Here is an 18,280-nt window from a genome sequence, read left to right on the forward strand (position 1 = left end):
TTCCTGTCATGTATGGTCAAAGTCTAAAACTGCTTCATGTCTTGTTGCTTTAACTTTATCTCCAATAAAAAAGGATTGTCACACAGCTTACCTTCAAATCTCACAATTTCCAGTTTACTTATTATAATTAATTAATATTTCAGTTATGTATCCAATTTTGCATTTGTTCAATCTACAAATTAGAAAGTATGTTTGGGTATTATTTTTGTGTAGACAGTTTCTTTTGCCTTTTACTTATATGTCTACTTCTGTGTTCCCCACTCTTCATTTTTGATTGTTCTTTGGGGTTATTTTGTTTTTCCTTAAGACTTTCCTCCAGGTGGAATATTTTTGATGTTGTTTATAGCTAGAGTATATTTAACCCACATGCTTGAAATACATTAGTTGAAAATAAAATTCTGGGTTAGTTATTATATACTTTCTTTGAAACTTCGAAAATATATTTCATAACTGTGTTTCAGCTCCACTGCTGCTATTGAGAACAAAATTGCCAACCTTGATAATTAGTACCTTCTTTGTATGTGGACCATGTAAAGTTGTTCTTTCTTTGTTGTTGTGTGGTTTCTCCAGCCCCACAGTTTTACTGTGCTGTGTCTAGATATGGATTTCTTTATCTTTCTTTTATATATTGTGCTTCTTGTATCTGCCTTCCATACAGATGTATATTAGACCTTCTCATTTGAGCCTTCTTATCTCTTAAGCTTTTTCTAAAAGAAAAAATAATGTTTGCACTTTCTTAAATTTGCTATATTTTACATTGATTTCTAAGTTTTTCCTGTTTATGGATTCTTTCTTCCACCATGGCTAATCTGTTAATGAACCAAATCATTTGTGTTTGTTTTTACCTAGTTTTTCATTTCTTAAAATCCTTTTTTACATATAATTTTAAATTTCCTTATGTTTTTATATTAATTTTAATTGCCTCTTTAATTTTCTAAAATACATTTACATATTTTGCCCATGTGCTGCACCTCTCAATTTCTACAGGTGCATAAAACAACATAGGTTTAGTGGCTTAAACAACACACATTTATTTTCTCATAATTCTAGAGCTTGGAAGTCCAAGATTAGGGGACCAGCTGGTCAGAATCTGGTGAGGGCTCTGTTACTTTCAGGTGGTTGTCTTGTCCTTGTACATACAGTTTAGAGAGATCTGGTGTTCTTTCTACATATAAGGGCATAAATCCTATCAGGAGTACCCATTTGCAAGTTCTCATGTAAACCTCACTACTTTCCCATAGCCCCATCTCAAAAAATCCATCCCATGGAGTTTGGGACTTCAACGTACACATTTGTGGAGAGTATGATTCAGTCTACATGAGGGTTCTATAACTTGCATTTATATCTGTCTTTTCTTACTCATAGTGCCTTTCCCAGAGGAAATTATATTCTAGGGAAGTACGAGCATCCTGGCAGTCAGCAATACTCCTTACCCAGGAACACTTCAGCTTTCCTTAAGGCAAGGTCAACTCTGGGACTCTCCCATCTTTGTTAGCTTCACTCTTCCCACATTGGGCTCAAGGACACTTTCAATGCTGGATGCCTCGTTGTCCAAGTAGGCTTCCTGCTACTCTGATTCCCCATCCTCCAACCCCTTGCTCTGGGCAGGCCTCTCAGACTCTGAAGCCCTGGATCGAGCTCTACCCGTTGATTCTGGAAGTATTCTCTTTTATAAAAATTATATAAAACATATATATTCAACTAAAATACATGTGTACATTTCAGTTTTAAAAGTGATCTGGGCCAGGCTTGGTGGTGCAAGCCTGTAATCCCAACACTTGAGCGGCTGAGGCAGGAGGATCTCAGTGAGGTTGAGGCCAGTCTGGGCTACATAGTGAGTTCAAAGCCAGCCTGAACTATACAGCAAGACCCTGTCTCAAAAATAAAAGACAAAAAAAGTGATCTGAATGTTCTGGAGTCTCATACTGATTTCTAGACTATTCTTTTTTATATAATGATAAAATAGAAGAGTTAATTATAGTAAGCTTTTCTCTTTAAATCTTTATTTTACAAAACTGCTGAGATGGAGTAGATGAACTCTCTGATACTTCTTATCATAAAATGGAGGAAATTATATTTCTGGATAATAATCCAAAACTATGTAAGAAATACAGACATGGTACAGTGGTTAATGTACAGATATTTTCTGCACTTTTTTACTTTAATGAGCTGAAATTAACCAGGATTATTTGGTGTTTCTGTATCATTTTCTTTATTTATATAGATGTAAGATATTTTTATCTATTTTTAAAGGAATACAACAGAATTTTAATAACAGGAAAATACCATCTGTAACATAATAATAATTGAACACAAACTAATACAAAGTTGTAAAATTATATAAAATTCTAGTACATTTTAATCTAATATTCCCAATGCATTATTAAAAAATTAAAATATAGACTTGAAAGAATAATGCAATAAACCAAGTGTACATTTTACTTTAATTGAGTGATGCTTAGCATTTTGACACACTTGCTGCCTTTTTGCCTATCTCTCCACATGTGTGTTTGTGCATAAACTCATCTAGTAATATGGTTCTATTTTAAAGTAAATAGCAGAGATACTGATGTTTCAATCTCACAGAGTTGAATATGCATCTTCTAAAGCAGGAACATTCTCCTCAGAAGTAATCCCTTAAGATAACCAGTCCCTATTCAAATTTTTTCAGTTGTCCTATATGTCTTTTATTGATTTTTATTTTCTATCCAGGATTCATCTGAAGATTATGCATTGGTCTTTGTAGTGATGCCCATTTAGCCAATTTTCTTTTCCTATGTCATTGACTTTTTGAAGATTACCTAGCTTTCTTGGACATGATCAACCTCTGCAGTTTGTCTTATTGTTTGCTTGTTTTCCCAAATTCTTTTTTGTTTTTAGCTTTGCTCTATATGTTTACTTTAATCCAGTATCTTTGGGTCTTTTGGTGTTAGAAGGTGAATTTGAACTCATTTTGAATCTGCAATTATCCCAGAAATTATATTCCTTCAAGAAAAAAATCAGAGAAGAGCAGGAGGAAGAGTACAAACGAGAAGGAGGAATACAGATACAAGTCAATGTCCTATTAGGAAGGATTCTTCTCTAAAATCAAGTTATTAATGCATTATTTCTGTCCCCCCCCATTTTTTTGGGCTATGGCAAGGAATGAGTTCCAGTAGTGGCTTAAGTGTCTAGATGCAAGTAAGAAAATATATACCAGGCTTAGGCCAAAAGCAGTTGATTGTGTGAGGATAGGTGGAAAGATTTTTAAAGTGACTCTTGGGTTTTGGTCTTTGCAAGCTGAAGCTTGAAATTAGTTCTTTTAATAAAAGCCATAACTAATATGACATGGAATTTCTTTTATTTTAATAAATTTAGTAGATATTATTTATATAAATGAGTTTTGGTCTCTCTACTGTTTTAGGTCTTTTTGATTTTGAAACATTTGTATCTTGAACATGACTTGATCTTTGAAAAGAGCTGAAATTTGTGAACTAAGCTTGGTGACTAAGAACTGTGATATAAACAAAATAATACCAATATGGTAACATCAAAAACTTCTTCACTGAAAGTACACAAAATATTGAATTAGATAAGGGATGAATTACTGTCTCAGTTCATAACTGCTTATGAATATGATATGCTTGTGATTCATTATTATTTTAATATCCATGCAAATGAAGCATTGTATTTTCATTATAATTATTGGAAAATTTGAAGTTTTGTTCAGTTGTTATCTTGCAATTGAGTACTAACTACATCATTGTTCCCTCAATTATTTCAGCTACCTACCTCCTTGTATCACATTTTTTTTTTCATTCTGCCATTCCTGCTTAAAAACATTGTGTGTGTCAATATGACCTTTGGTTTAAGCTCAGAATCTATTGATCAGAGCCCTTAGCCTAGTCCCACCTCACTGATTTAACATTTCCCATGTCCTCACTCTCACCAGTCTGGAGAGTCTTACTTTTTGTTTCTTTGCGTAATAGATATTCATTCAGTGTGTATTTATTAAATACCTGCTGAATATGAGGTACTGTGCTGAAATCCGGGAATACAAAAATGAATTAAACATCATTCTAAACCTGAATAAACTCACCTTTACAAGTGTAGTTGCCAGGTAATAAACAGTAATTTAACACCATGTAAGAAGTGCAAATGTACTGTAGTTCTCAGATCACTGCGTGACAGATTATTGTTTGCCAGTGCTATTTTTTTCCTTCCAGTCTCAAAATAAAAGAATGAAAGTTCAATGATACTTCAAAGAACATAAAATCCATCACCTTCATTTTTCAGTGAACAAAACTAAATCTCACAGTGGACACAAAATTAGTTAATAGGATTAGAATTCAGTCCCTTGTCTCCTAGCCCAATGTCTGGTCAAGACATAAGGCTAAATTACATGGGACTCCAGGTGAAGGCAACCAACACAGAGACTACCAGACACACCAGGAAGGTTGTAGCCCCACCTGCCAAAAAAGTGCAGATCCTGTGACAAAGGATTGAACTCAGGTAGCTTTTTGAGGACGTTCTCATCCACAATATGAGTAGAAAGGAAGATTAGGAAAGGGAGTGGGGAAAGGAAGGGTATAATTATGAGAGACTCACAACTCTTAGCACATTGGTCTCAAGCTCACTAGGCACCCTCTAGAACATGCCTCAGATATTCCACAGAAATTAGAGTATTTGGGCCTGGAATTTATCTCAGTGGCACTGCACCTGTCTGGCAAGTGCAAGATCCTGAGTTCAATACTTGGTGACTCATATCTGTCATCATTTTGAAGGTTATTCTTGAGGCTATTAAAACCTTGGATTAAATCCCCATTCTTGAGTTTGGACAGTCTAGCCAAGTTCTCATGTAGCCAGAGACAAGTGTCGAGCAGTGAAGTGGAGAGTTCCCTATAGCCAATAGTGGGCCATGCCCACCTTAGCTGCAGGTGAACATGGGGATAAGCTGAGTGTATAAAGGAGGACATCATAGCCTCTGCTACATGGGTAGATTAAGAAGTTTACTAGGACTTAAACAGAGACAAATGTCACTTTCTCGATAATTTTGAGTAATGTCAGATCTAGTTATAGCCACTCATATCATTTCATAGGTCATTATTGGTTTTACTTATGTGCTAATTGCTATAATCTAGGAATTTTGCTCTAAGTACAATGAAGAATGACTTTAGAAAGTAATGCTTTATAGTAATTATTTTCTTATATAGATTTTTTTCTATCACTTTATGTTTTCCACTATTTGTTTTCTTTAAAAAAAATGTATCTCTCAGTTTGTAATAGCTAAAACTTGGAAACAGCCCAATTGCCCATCAAGTGGAGACTAGATAAAGAAGATGTAGTTTTCTTTTAATAAAATGGAATACTACTCAGCCATAAAGCACAAGAAACTAGAGACATTTATAGCTAAATGGATGCACATTGAAGCCATACTCTTAAGTGAAATAAGTAGGACACACGTGTAAATACCGAATAGTTTCTCTGGTGTGAAAAACTAAGAGTAAATAAGGATCAAAATGTGTAATTGATAATGTGAAATAGGAAGAAAAGGTCTAAAGGAGTAGGGGAAGTGGGAGGGGTAAGGGAAAGGAAAGAAGGGAAAAGAAAAAATATATGAAAAGGAAAAAATGAAAACAAAGGGTTTGTAAATAGGGAAGGGTGGAGGGAGTGAAGGGAGGGCAGGGGAATGGGGAAAAAATAAGAACCAAGATGCATCATGTAAAGGTACAAGATCCAAATGATGAATGTAACTGTATTGTATACCTAAAATGTACCAATAAACTTAATGCCAAAAAAATAAAATCAAAAGATTACTGATTAAAAAAATGTACTTTGGACTCCTTGACTATGTCAATCTATAGTAGTAATCTCCAACCTGAGGTTAGTCATTTTTATTTTGCTATTACATCTTTGAGAGTAAAGGCTAATGATGTTGCCTACCCAACAAGAGGTCAATTACTTTTTGATCCAGAAAGTGTCCAGGCACTCAGAAATGGATCTAAATTTATTTGACCTGGAAAAGCAAAGAAACAAACTTGGAATAGTTTATTAGGGGGTATGATTTGAGTTAGAAGTCCTGAGAGAACTATTTTGTATGTTTCTTTGTTTGCTTAGTTTTTGTTTGTTTGTTGTGCATGTTTTTGGTTTGTTATTAAACTCTATTTTGATACTTCTAACTTGAGATTTGGATTGGTTTGATTCTTCCTTTTTAATTTTATTTTACTTATTTTTATTTCATTTTTTAAATTTTATTTTATTGATACATTTTAGGTATAAAATATAATTACATTCATCATTGGAAATTTGCACCTTTAACATAATTTCTCTTGGTTCTTATTTTTTTCCCCTTTCCCCTGCCCTCCCTTCAACTCCTCCATCCCTCCCTATTTACAAAGACTTTGTTTCCATTTGTCCATTTTCTCATATTAATTCCATTCCCTTCTATCTTTTTCCCTACCCCTTTCACTTCCCATTCCCCTGTTCCCCTTTTCTTCCTATTTCACATTATCTGTTATACTTTTAGTCCTTATTTACACTTTCAGTTTCTCACAATAGAGAAACTATTCGGTATTTACATATCTGTGTCCTGTTTATTTCACTTAGGAGTATTGCCTCAATGTGCATCCATTTAGCTATAAATGTCTCTAATTTCTCATTTTTTATGGCTGAGTAGAACTCCATTTTAGAAAAAAATACCACATCTTCTTGATCCAGTCTCCACTTGATGGGCAATTGGGCTGTTTCTAAGTTTTAGCTATTACAAATTGTGCTGTTATAAATATAGGTGCACATATATCACTGTGGTATGATTCTTTTAATTCTTTGGGGAAGATCCCCAGCAGTGGAATAGCTGGATCAAATGGGACTTCCAGTCCTAATTCTTTGAGGTACCTCCATACTGATTTCCACAGTGGTTGCACCAGTTCTTTCCCCACAGCCCCACTAGCATTTGTTATTGGTTGATTTCATGATAGCAGCCATTCTTTCTGGAGGGAGGTGAAATTTCAGTGTTGTTTTCATTTGCATCTCTTGAAGGACAAGTGATGTTGAACATTTTTTCATATGTTTATTTGTCATTTCTAATTCTTTGAGAAATGTCTGTTCATTTCAGATGTCCATTTTTGGATTGGGTCTTTAAATTTGGGAGGTCTGATTATTTTAAGTTCTTTATAGATTCTAGATAATAGACCTTTGTCTGAGGAACAGCAGGTGAAAATTTTTTTCCCACATTGTGGGTTGTCTCTTCACCCTGCTGGTGTTTTCTCTTGTGCAGAAACTTTTTAATAAGAAGGGAGCCTACTTTTTGATTATTTGTGCTAGTTCACAGGTAACTGAGGTTTTGTTTATAAAATCTTTTCCTACACCGATGTCTTCAAGAGTTCTACCTAACCTCTGTTCCAGCTGGTTCAGCAGTTCTGTTTTACTATTTAGATCTTTAATCCATTTTGATTTTAGATCAGTGCATGGTGAAAGATATAGGTCTAGTTTGAATCTTTGGTAAGTTGAAACCCAATTTTTCCAACACCATTTGTTCAGGAGGCAATCTTTCCTCCAGTGAGGGTGTTTGGCTCCTTTGTCAAAACTGAGTGTGTCTGGAGTTGTTTCTGCATCTTCTAATCTGTTCCACTGGTCCTCAGGTCTGTTTCTTTGCCAGTACCATGCTGTTTTTACTACAGTAGCTTTGTAGTATAGTTTCAAGTTGGGGGTTGTGATACCCTCTGCCATCTCTCTGTTGCCTAGAATTGCTTTCACTCTTCTGGATGTCTTCTGGTTAGAAATGAATTTTTGGATTGTTTTCTCAAGGTCCATGAAGTATGCTGCTGGGATTTCAATTGGGATTGCATTGAATCTAAATAGCAGTTTTGGAAGTATGGCCATTTTTATGATGTTGATTCTTCCTACCCAGGAGCAACGGATGTCTTTCCATTTTCTGATATCCTCTTCAATCTCTCTCTTCAGAGTGCCATAGTTTTCAGAGTATAGGACTTTGATTTCTTTTGTTAGGTTGATTCCTAGGTATTTCAGTTTTTTGGATGCTACTGTGGATGGAATTATTTGCCCTATTTCTCTCTCAGTGAGTCTGTTGTTTGTGTAGATGAAAGCTATTGATTTTTATGTGTTGACCTTGTATCCAGCTACTCAAATGAATTTGTTTATTAAGTCTAGAGGGTTTTTGTAGTCTTTCATAGTTTTGGGGTCTTCTATATAGAGTACCATGTCATCTGCAAATAATGACAATTTGACTTCTTCATTTTCTATCTTTATTCAATTTATTTCTTTCTCTTGTCTAATTGCTGTGGCTAATGTTTCCAAAACTATATTGAACAGGAGTGGTGATAGTGGACATCCTTGTCTTCTTCCTGATTTTAGTGTGAAGGATTTCAGTTTTTGACCATTTAGTTTGATATAGGCTATTGGTTTTTCAGAGATGGCTTTTATCAGATTATGGTAGAGATGGTCTATTCCAATTTTTTGTAAGGTTTTCTTTTATCATAGATGAATATTAGATTATGCCAAATTCTTTTTCTGCTGCTATTGAGATGATCATATGGTTTTTGTCCTTGGCTCTATTGATACAGTGTATTACATTGATTGATTTGCATATGTTGAACCATCCCTGCATCCCTGGGATGAATCCCACTTCACCATGTGTATGATCTTCTTGATGATCTTCTGAATTCTATTTTCCAGTATCTTATTAAGGATTTTTGCATCTATGTTCATTAGTGAGATTGGCCTATCGTTCTCTTTTTCTGTTGGGTCTTTCTCTGATTTGGGGATCAAGGTGATGCTTGCTTCCAGAAATGACTTTGGGAGTATTGCTTCCCTTTCAATTTCATTGAAGAGTTTAAACAATCATGGCAGTAGTTCCTCTGTAAATGTCTTGTAGAATTCAGCAGTGAAGCCATCAGGACCCAGACTTTTCTTAGTTGGTAAGTTTTTATTACATTTTCAATTTCATAGATTGATATTGGGTTGTTTAGAATTTTCAGGTCTTCTTAGTTCAACTTTGGTAATTCATTCTTAGCTAGGAATCTGTCCACTTCTTCCATGTTTTCTATTTTATTGGTGTATAGATTCTGGAAGTAAGTATTGATGATCCTCTGGATTTCTTCTGGGTCCATTGTAATTTCACCCTTTTCATTCCTAATTGCATGGATTTGGGCCTTTTCTTTCCTTTTTCTGATAAGGTTGGTTAAGGGTTTGTCAATTTTGTTTATTTTTTCAAAGAACCAACTCTTGGCTCCATTGATTTTTTTGTATTTTTCTCTTAGTCTCCATTGCATTTGATTTCTGCCCTGATCTTTATAATTTCCTCTGTTGTATGTGCTTTGGGTTTGTCCTGCTCTTATTTTTCTAGAAGCTTGAGGTTCAGCATCAGGTTGTTTAATTGGGCTCATTCTGTTTTCCTAATATGAGTATTCACTGTTATGAATTACCCTCATAAGAATGCTTTCATTCTGTCCCATATATTACAATATGTTGTATTGTCATTGTCAATTAATTGAAGGAATTGTCTGATTTCATCTTTAATTTCCTCTGTGACCCCTTGGTTACTCAGAAGTGTGTTGTTCAATTACCGTGTGTTTATGAAGTTTTTGCAGTTTCTTTTGGTATTGATTTCCAATTTCATCACACTATGGTCTGATAATATACAGGGGATAATGTCAATTCCTTTGCAGTTACTTAAACATGTTCTATGAGTGAGTATGTGGTCTATTTTGGAGAACAGCCCATGTGCAGCTGAGAAGAATGTGTATTCTGATTTGGTGGGGTGGAACACTCTGAAAACATCTGTTAAGTTCATTTGTTTAAGCGTTTGATTGAGTTCTAGTATTTCATTACTACTTTTTTGTCTAGTTGATCTATCTGTTTGTGACAGTGGGGTATTGAGGTTCCCCACTATTATTGTATTAGTGCATATATGATTTTTCATGTCCCTTAGCATTTGTTTTATATAGTTGGGTACACTAGTGTTTGGTGCATAGATATTTATGATTGTCATCTCTTCCTCTTGGACTGTTCCCTTTACAAGTATATAGTGTTCTTCTTTGGCTCTCTTAGTCAGTGTTGGTTTGAAATCCACTTGATCTGCAGAGGATAGCTACTCCTGCTTCTTTTCAGGTACCTGTTGTATGGAGTATTGTTTTCCACCCTTTAACTTTCAGTCTATGAGTTTCTTTTTGAATTAAGTGTGTTTCTTGTATGCAGCATATTGTTGGATCTTGCTTCTTGGCCCATTCTGCCAGTCTATTTCTTTTGATTGGTGAATGGAGACCATTAACATTGATGGTTATAACTGATACGTATTGACTTATCATTGTCATGACTTTTTCTTTTTGTTGGATTCTCCCCCTTTGCATTTAATTTCTTTTTTTTTTCCATTAGGAGTTAAGGGCAGGTTTATTGGTAATATTCTTCTTTCATACATTTTTCTGTAGGATACATCAATCATTAACAATTTACAATGCTAGTCAACTAACCACCAGTTATATCTGTGAGTACATAAAGCATCTAAAGAACCATCTATGCTTCTTTAAACTTAGTGCATCTTATCTAAATCATGTTGGTTAGTTAAATCTTCTAAAAGATTAGCTACTCCTATTCCAAGCAAATATTTGAGAGTCTCAAGGGACCACAGTGAAATGAACACTGTGGGATGGACAAACAGCCTTCTGAAGTTAACTTTAACTTCTCTATCTGGGCCTGCCACAGACATCAGGACAATCTGTCTTCCCAAGGCTGTCCGAGAGCCCAAGAACTTCTCATATTCTCCACAATTCCCCCTTCTTTAAATTATTGCAGCTGTAGGAAGTGTTCTTTTCCAAATAGCAAGCATTACAGTAGCAGTAGCATGTAACTGAGATTGAATTATTTGTCTTCGGAGGACACAGTATCCTATAACAAAAATGTAAATAACAATCAATAAAACCATTAGCCCGCTCCCCATTCTATGGGTTAAACTGTGAATCATTTCTCATGGGTCCAAACCACTTAATTGATCAGCCATATAATCTTCTTGCATTTAATTTCTTGTTGCACCCAATAGTTTCATTCTGCTATGCTTCCTGGGGTTGTGATCTTCATTGTCTTTTCCTAGATTATTAGCTATAACTTTTTGGAGTGCTGGTTTGGTATTCATGAAGCTCCTAAGGTGCTCTTTGTCATGAAAGTATCTTTTTTCACCATCAATTTTGAAAGACAGTTTTGCAGGGTACGTCAGTCTGGGTTGGAGGCTGTTTTCTTTTAGGGCTTGGAATACATCACTCCAAGCTCTTCTTGCCTTGAGGGTTTGCATTGAGAAGTCTGCTGTGATTGTGATGGTCTTTCCTTTGTATGTGATTTGTTTCTTTTCTCTAACTGCTTGTAAAAGCTTGTTCTTCTGTTGGGTTTCTGAAATCTTAACAATTATATGCCTATGTATAGATTTTTTTTTGATCAAGGCTAATTGGAGTTCTATATGCCTCACGTATCTGTATGTCAATTTCTTTTCCCCTGCTTGGGAAGTTTTCTGCCATCACTCTGTGAACATTTGTTTTTGTCATCTGCACTCTCTCCTCTTTTTTGATTGACTTCAGTCAGTCTTATATTATTCTTCTTTGCATCATCTAGTAGCTGATGGATTGATTTCTCATGGTCCCTTACACTTTTAAAGCAATTTTTCTTTTCCTGATCACTAATTGCAATCTTATCTTCTATATCTGAAATTCTGTCCTCACATTGGCTCATTCTGCTGTGTAGACTTTCAATGGGGCTTTTGATCTCCTGGATATCTGTTTGTATATATTTTATGGATTTCATTTGTTTCCTATGTTTGGATTCCATCATTTTGCTCATCTCCTCTCTAGATTTATTAATCATGTCTTTCACTATGAGTAAAATCTCTGGTGTTATCTGAGAAATTTTTAAATTTTATTTTTTCCAGATCCTCTCTTGTTGCCAATTCAGGGAGTCCTGGTGGTTGGGTATCAGAGTGTTCCATCTTGTTTCCCTTTGGGGTTTCTGTAGGGGATCTGGAAGTCTGTTTTTGAGACTTGTTTACATGTCTTCTTATTTTGACCGTGAGTGTGTGTGTGTGTGTGTGTGTGTGTATGTGTGTGTGCTGCTGGTGCACACAGGGCTGACCTCCTCTGTTCTGGGAGCAGTGGTATGGCAGCCTGGAAGCCTCCTTTGCACTGGGAGCGGTCTGCTTTTTTCTTTTTTATATCTTAGTAAGAAGTCAATTGGAGTGTTTGGAACATCAGAATCAAGATTAGTGTTAAAAGCTTCCTTAGAAATTTGCGTTCTTTTTATACTGTATACTCATGTGTAATGGTCTTGGATCTACTTGCCTTACATTTCTTTGATGTATGTTAAAAAACAAAAATAATTTTGGTGATAACTGTATTTTCTAAATCTACCTGACTCATAGATGTTTCAAAATTACTGAAATTAAACAAATTTTTTAGCCAAATTATCACTGTGTTTTCACACAGTGCATAGCTGTCCATAAATAAAGGGAACTAAAACTTTCTATGTCTTCATTTATTCATTTATTAAACACATGTACAAATTTAGCACTAGATGATCTCATGTATCTCTTTATTCTCCAATGTATGATTTTATAGGTGTTGATGAATTTTACCATTTCAAATGTATTTCCTTAACCCGTTTTTGAGTACACATCCAAACTCAACATTATGATGAGCAAAACAACGCTGTGTTGTCTTTAATACTATCATTTTCATTGTGGAGATGTATTTTATGTGTTCAGACTAATTAATCTCACAAGAAAGTAATGGGTTTGGAGATTGTTCCTATTCTAATAAGCCTTCTGTTCCTGTTTCTTATGAAGACAGAAAGAAGTTTGAAAAGAATATAGGGAAGTGATGATAGAAAATCATTTTCCTACTATTCACCTGACCTAGGAAAATCAGCCTAAGTAGTAAGGGCTATTAGCCTACTGGAGTCCCTGACCATGTCTTAGAAATCCAGTTACTACATGAAGTCAAATTTTCCTTATACCGTAGATACTTAAGCCCCATAGAAAAGTGTCACCAGGTGGCGCCAAACTGCAGCTAAGGTCCAGGTGAATTTGAATCAGTCATGGATCATGCGGTTCCCCTGACCATTTTGAGAATTTTTTAAAAAATGTCATCAATTCCTTAATGAAAAAAAACTATCAGTTTTGATAACTCTTTCTCATTACCTACAGGCAAAACCAAATACATTTAACGTTGGTAAAGCAAAGTCTTCCTTATTTTTCCTACTCATCTCTTTCTTCCTTTCCTATGATCACTAACATTTAGTCTCATGGAAACATCAAGTATTTGCTAAATTTCCATTTCTCTGTGGGTTTTCTTATTCTCTTCTTTTGTCTGGGATGCATTTCCTGCCACAGGCTTTGTGCTGTAGATCTAATTAAAGCTTTTGATCTGGAAAAGGTCAAACCTGTAATCATCTACCTCAAAAGTGTCATCTTCTGTGAACTCTCTTGGGTTACTTCCATTCTTGCAAAAGGTAGGGTTATTAACTCCAAGTTCTCTGGTTTTCCAAATCACTTTGTGCATATCTGTAATAGTTATCACATTAAGTTATCTTCATTGTGTTCATGGGTTTGCTACTTAGAGTGAAAGCCACTCAAGTATAAGAACATACAGTTCATCTTTGGGTCATCACTGACTAATACCACCTCCAGTCCCATTGTATAACTTCTTTAACTCTATCTTGACTAAATGAAACAGTAGTTTAATAAAAAAATGTATGTATCCAAGTTTCTATATTAGACTAAATTTAAACAAAGTAGGGAAGCTAAGCATTTGAAGGAATGCTAACCTTTCCAGAAAGTGAATAATCCTTTTTTAATGTGAAGGAGCATTGGTTTTTTTGTTTCTTTTGTTTGCTTGCAGTTATCTTATAACAAAATATCCATGAGTGTTGTAACATGCCAATTTGTCCAGGTTGCTCTGCTCAGAGTTGGTAGGTTTATAGGAGAAAGAAAATGTACTTAATAAAGGACAAAATTCCTTTCAGGATTATCCTCTCAAGAGTGACAATATATATGAAAAAAATAAATATATGAAAAAATATTCAACATGACTGGTTATTCAAGAGATGCAGATGAAAACAACACTGAGATTCCACCTCACCCCAGAAAGAATGGCTGCTATTAAGAAATCATCCAATAACAAATGCTGGCGGGGGTGTGGGGTGAAAGGAACCCTTCTCCTTTGTTGGTGGGAGTGCAGACTGGTGCAACCACTGTGGAAATCAGTATGGAGATACCTCAAAGAATTAGGCTTAGAGGTCCCATTTGACCCAGCTATCCCCCTGCTTGGTATCTTCCCCAAAGAATTAAAAGAATCACACCACAGAGATATATGTGCACCCATGTTTATAGCAGCACAGTTTGTAATAGCTAAAGCTTGGAAACAGCCCAAGTGCCCATCAACTGGAAACTGGATAAAGAAGATGTTGGTTTTTTAATAAAATGGAGTACTACTCAGCCATAAAGAATGAGAAACTAGAGACATTTATAGCTAAATGGATGCACATTGAGGAGATACTCTTAAGTGAAATAAATAGGACACATATGTGTAAATACTGAATAGTTTCTCTAGTGTGAGAAATTGAAAGTGTAATTAAGGATAGACATAGATGAAATTGCCTAATAACATATTTCTTGGATTGTGTTTCCATAGCATGTCATATGATTTTATCAAAATTTAAATTTGGGAGAAGCTTGGCTTATGTGGAGTCTGCTAGCTAACTGGAGTTTTTTCCAGACCACTGTTTGTTCAGTGTTGGTTTTGGGGATCTTTCTGAAACAAATCACATCCTCTGGTGTCTTGTTGGTGCTTGAGATGCTTTTTTAAGTTATATGGAAAAATGTTTAAGTGCTTTTCAGTTTTGTTTTGGTTGAGTTCTACTGTATTTGAATATTATTGTAGTTTTTTTTCCCTTGTATTGTTCTTCTTTGAATGGTTTGAATTTTTGTATGTGCATGTGTTTGATAATAAAGTTATTTTTAAAAAAAGAGTGACTGACATGATATAAATTCTTCAATGACGTTTTTTTCCTAGGTCAATTCTTGGCTACTGATTACCATTGTGTGACTTTTACCATAGAGCTTTTTACTGAAATGCAGCAGTTAGGTTCAAGATCAGAGAGTATTTTATTAAAAAGCCCGTATCTTTTTTTTTTTTTTTTTTTGGTACCGAGGATTGAACTCAGGACCCTGTGCTTGCAAGGCAGGTGGCGGAACCACTGAGCTAAATCTCTGACCCTAAAAAAAGTCCATATCTTTAATTTTTACAGATAAGGGAACTGCAACATAGGAAATTCAGAGGATCTCACGTAGTTTATTAAAGGTGGAACTGTAACCAGACTCCTGCCTACTCCCACTCCCCTCTGCTGCTTTTCTCTGACCCACAGAGTAATAGATTGTCATAATTTATTTAGTTTATGACATGGACTAATAAACAAATCTGAGCAACAGTAGAAGAAAATCCTACAAATGACACATTTAATTATACACTGTATCGTGAAGTCCTTCTCTGAACATCCTCCCACCAGATTCCAATATTGATCCTGATTTCTATCCCCATGCTTTGATTTCTAAATCTCATCTCTGCTTCTGAGGAGCACTTATAGATACACTAGAGTCCTTTCTGCTTTTGATCTGGCCTGAGATCTTACTCTGGCAGTTGAAGGACTTGGAGCATCCCACAAGGGACTGTTTGCTTTCTTATCTAATCTTTAGCGCATCTAGCAGCAAAACAGACCATTTTATGATATCACTCTGCCAGCAGAAGGTTGTTTAAGGATACACAACTCCTGTCAATTTTGTATTGTGGTCAGCTAAATAACTTGAGGCATCTCCAGCTCCTGACTTCCTCATGTATCTGTAATCTTTTTGCAGCTCCAGTTCCCATTGCCCTTAGGGATAGGTTCCTACTTAAGATCCTGTAAATGTTTTCTGGACAGGAGTGGCCTTTTTCTCTTTAGGCAACACAGATTAAGAAGCCTCAAAAAAGCAATCTGATGTTGTTTTCTAAATTCCTGCTACCTCCTCAGTTGTGAAATACTTGGAATAGTAGTTCAATTGGCCCAAACTTTTCACCTATTTCCTCTTTTCTCATATCCTCAGTGATTTATAGAAGTAACTTTAAAGAAGAGGATCCTGTTGCCATATTGTATTCTAGTTGGATCATACTTGACTGGTTTGGATGAAGCTTTATACCCTATGGGCCTGCCTGCTCTCCATGAACCTTAAAGTACTGTGCACATGAGGTTCTGAAGTATGTGTAAGGGCTTAATACCAATTTGTGAAGCTGGTTAAACCTTGGGGGTAATCCCAGATGGTGAGTTCCTTCTTGGTATAATGAGTTCCTTGGCATGGTGAGTTCCTTTCTGCATAGAAACATGCAGGGTGTTGAGACCACTAGTAAGAAAGAAAACAAATTTGTTGATGCCAGAAGCTTCATAAATTACCACACCATCTCAGGAAAGGGAGAATTAAGAGGGTAGAAGTGGACAATTGCAGGAACACCTGAAACTAATAACAAACTGGAACATTTTTCAATTGGCAGAAAACTGGGACATGGAAAATGAACACTGATTCCATTTGCCTTTGGCCAATGAACAAATGCTACTCTCTGGTGCTGTTAATCCAGTCTAAACCTGACCTCTCCTAAATGTAGGCTTTTTTCCTTGACTGCTCCTGCTGCGAGGGCACCAGGTACCTCAGGAACGTGCATTTGTGTCTTTTGAACAATCTTGACATGATTCAAGGGTGATTCCTTGATGCAGATTCTTGGTAGGTGTCAGTCTAGTGTTAGGTTTTCATCAGTCACTGTTAAAATGAGAAACCCTAAAAGCTCTTTATAACATTGAATTTATTCAATGTAAAGAGCTGTCCATTCTTCTGAAAAATTCTGTTTTGCTTTTACTCATGATAAAAATGCTCTTTCCTTTGAGAGGTGATGGGGATGTACAGATCCAGGGAACGAAGAACTTCTGTCACATTCAGATCAATGTGTTAGAATAGTTTTGAGTAATGAAGTAAATGACATTGAATTCCCTTCCTTTAATTCGTAGTTGGTTTATTTTGACATCTACCAGGTTTTAAAACTCTTTTCTATGATTTTCCAAGGTATTCAAAAAAAATCGTTGCAGGACCATCTCCCCCTGGGTGAGGGCAGAAAAACAAACCACAGATAAAGTCTGTCCCTCTGTCTCAGGAACCTGATGCAATCCTGAGGAGGCATAGTGGAATGACTAACCAAGTCTTTCCTTTGTGGGCAGCACTCTCCAAATTTCCTTTTCTGATCAAAATTATTTCGTTCTGTATTTTATTTCTTTAGTATCCTTTGAGCACTGGTTCTTTTCTATAAAAATAAATTCTGGCTAACAAACGAATTCATATTTGTATTTTATTATATTTACTATATGATGGATAAGTATCCTTTTAATACATTTTAGTTTACACCACATTTCTTTGGAAGAGGCTGCATTAAACACAGCTGTCTTTCCCTCAATTTCTGGTGGAACTTACATTCAACTGCTGACCAGGGGAGAAAAGAGCAACCAATTACTAGAAGTGAAAGAGAGAAAATCAGGTAATCTAAGAGTTTATGGATGATAAATACAAGGGTAGTGTAGGTCATATGGGAAACCAGTTTCTTTTTCATTGAAAGAATCCCTATTAACTCCCTCCTTAAATGCAAGAAAATCAGGTCTGTTAAGAAACAGATATTTTAAGATTAACTTCTCATATTATTTTTACTTCCATTTTTCTTTCAATTTTACCAAGGACCGAAGGATCTGAACACTTTTCTGAGCGCACCAAAGGTTAGTACTACATAGACTAACATTATATATTGTCAAATTATATCTATTTGTATTTTACACATTGCTCTTTTATCTTCCATGTCAATGTTATACAAATCTCATACCTCTTGAATATAACATCTCTTCAAATAGATTTGAGTATAACTTTTCATGATCCTTCACACCTACTTGCTAGGAATTCTACATATATTTTTTATGCTAGGAAATTTTCATATATTCTGAAAAGTCTACTTGCTAATAGTAGCTATGTCTGGTAATAATAAATATTGTACAGCATCACAAAGATATTGAATTTCCTGTTGATATCCTATGATTGTAAAAAGATAATTTTGGAAATTTTCTGGTTAGAAATATTGGTTCTTATAACTCATTTTGTGGAAGTCTTCACTTACACATACCTGCTTGGATAGATTGTGTGAAGACCACAGGTAAGTAATTAAATATGAGACGTTTCAAGCAAAATATG

This window comes from Heterocephalus glaber, unplaced genomic scaffold, assembly GCF_053883595.1.
Source record: "Heterocephalus glaber isolate CG9 unplaced genomic scaffold, H.glaber_assembly_v1.0 deba00001538, whole genome shotgun sequence".
In the NCBI taxonomy this organism is placed as follows: Eukaryota; Metazoa; Chordata; class Mammalia; order Rodentia; family Bathyergidae; genus Heterocephalus; species Heterocephalus glaber.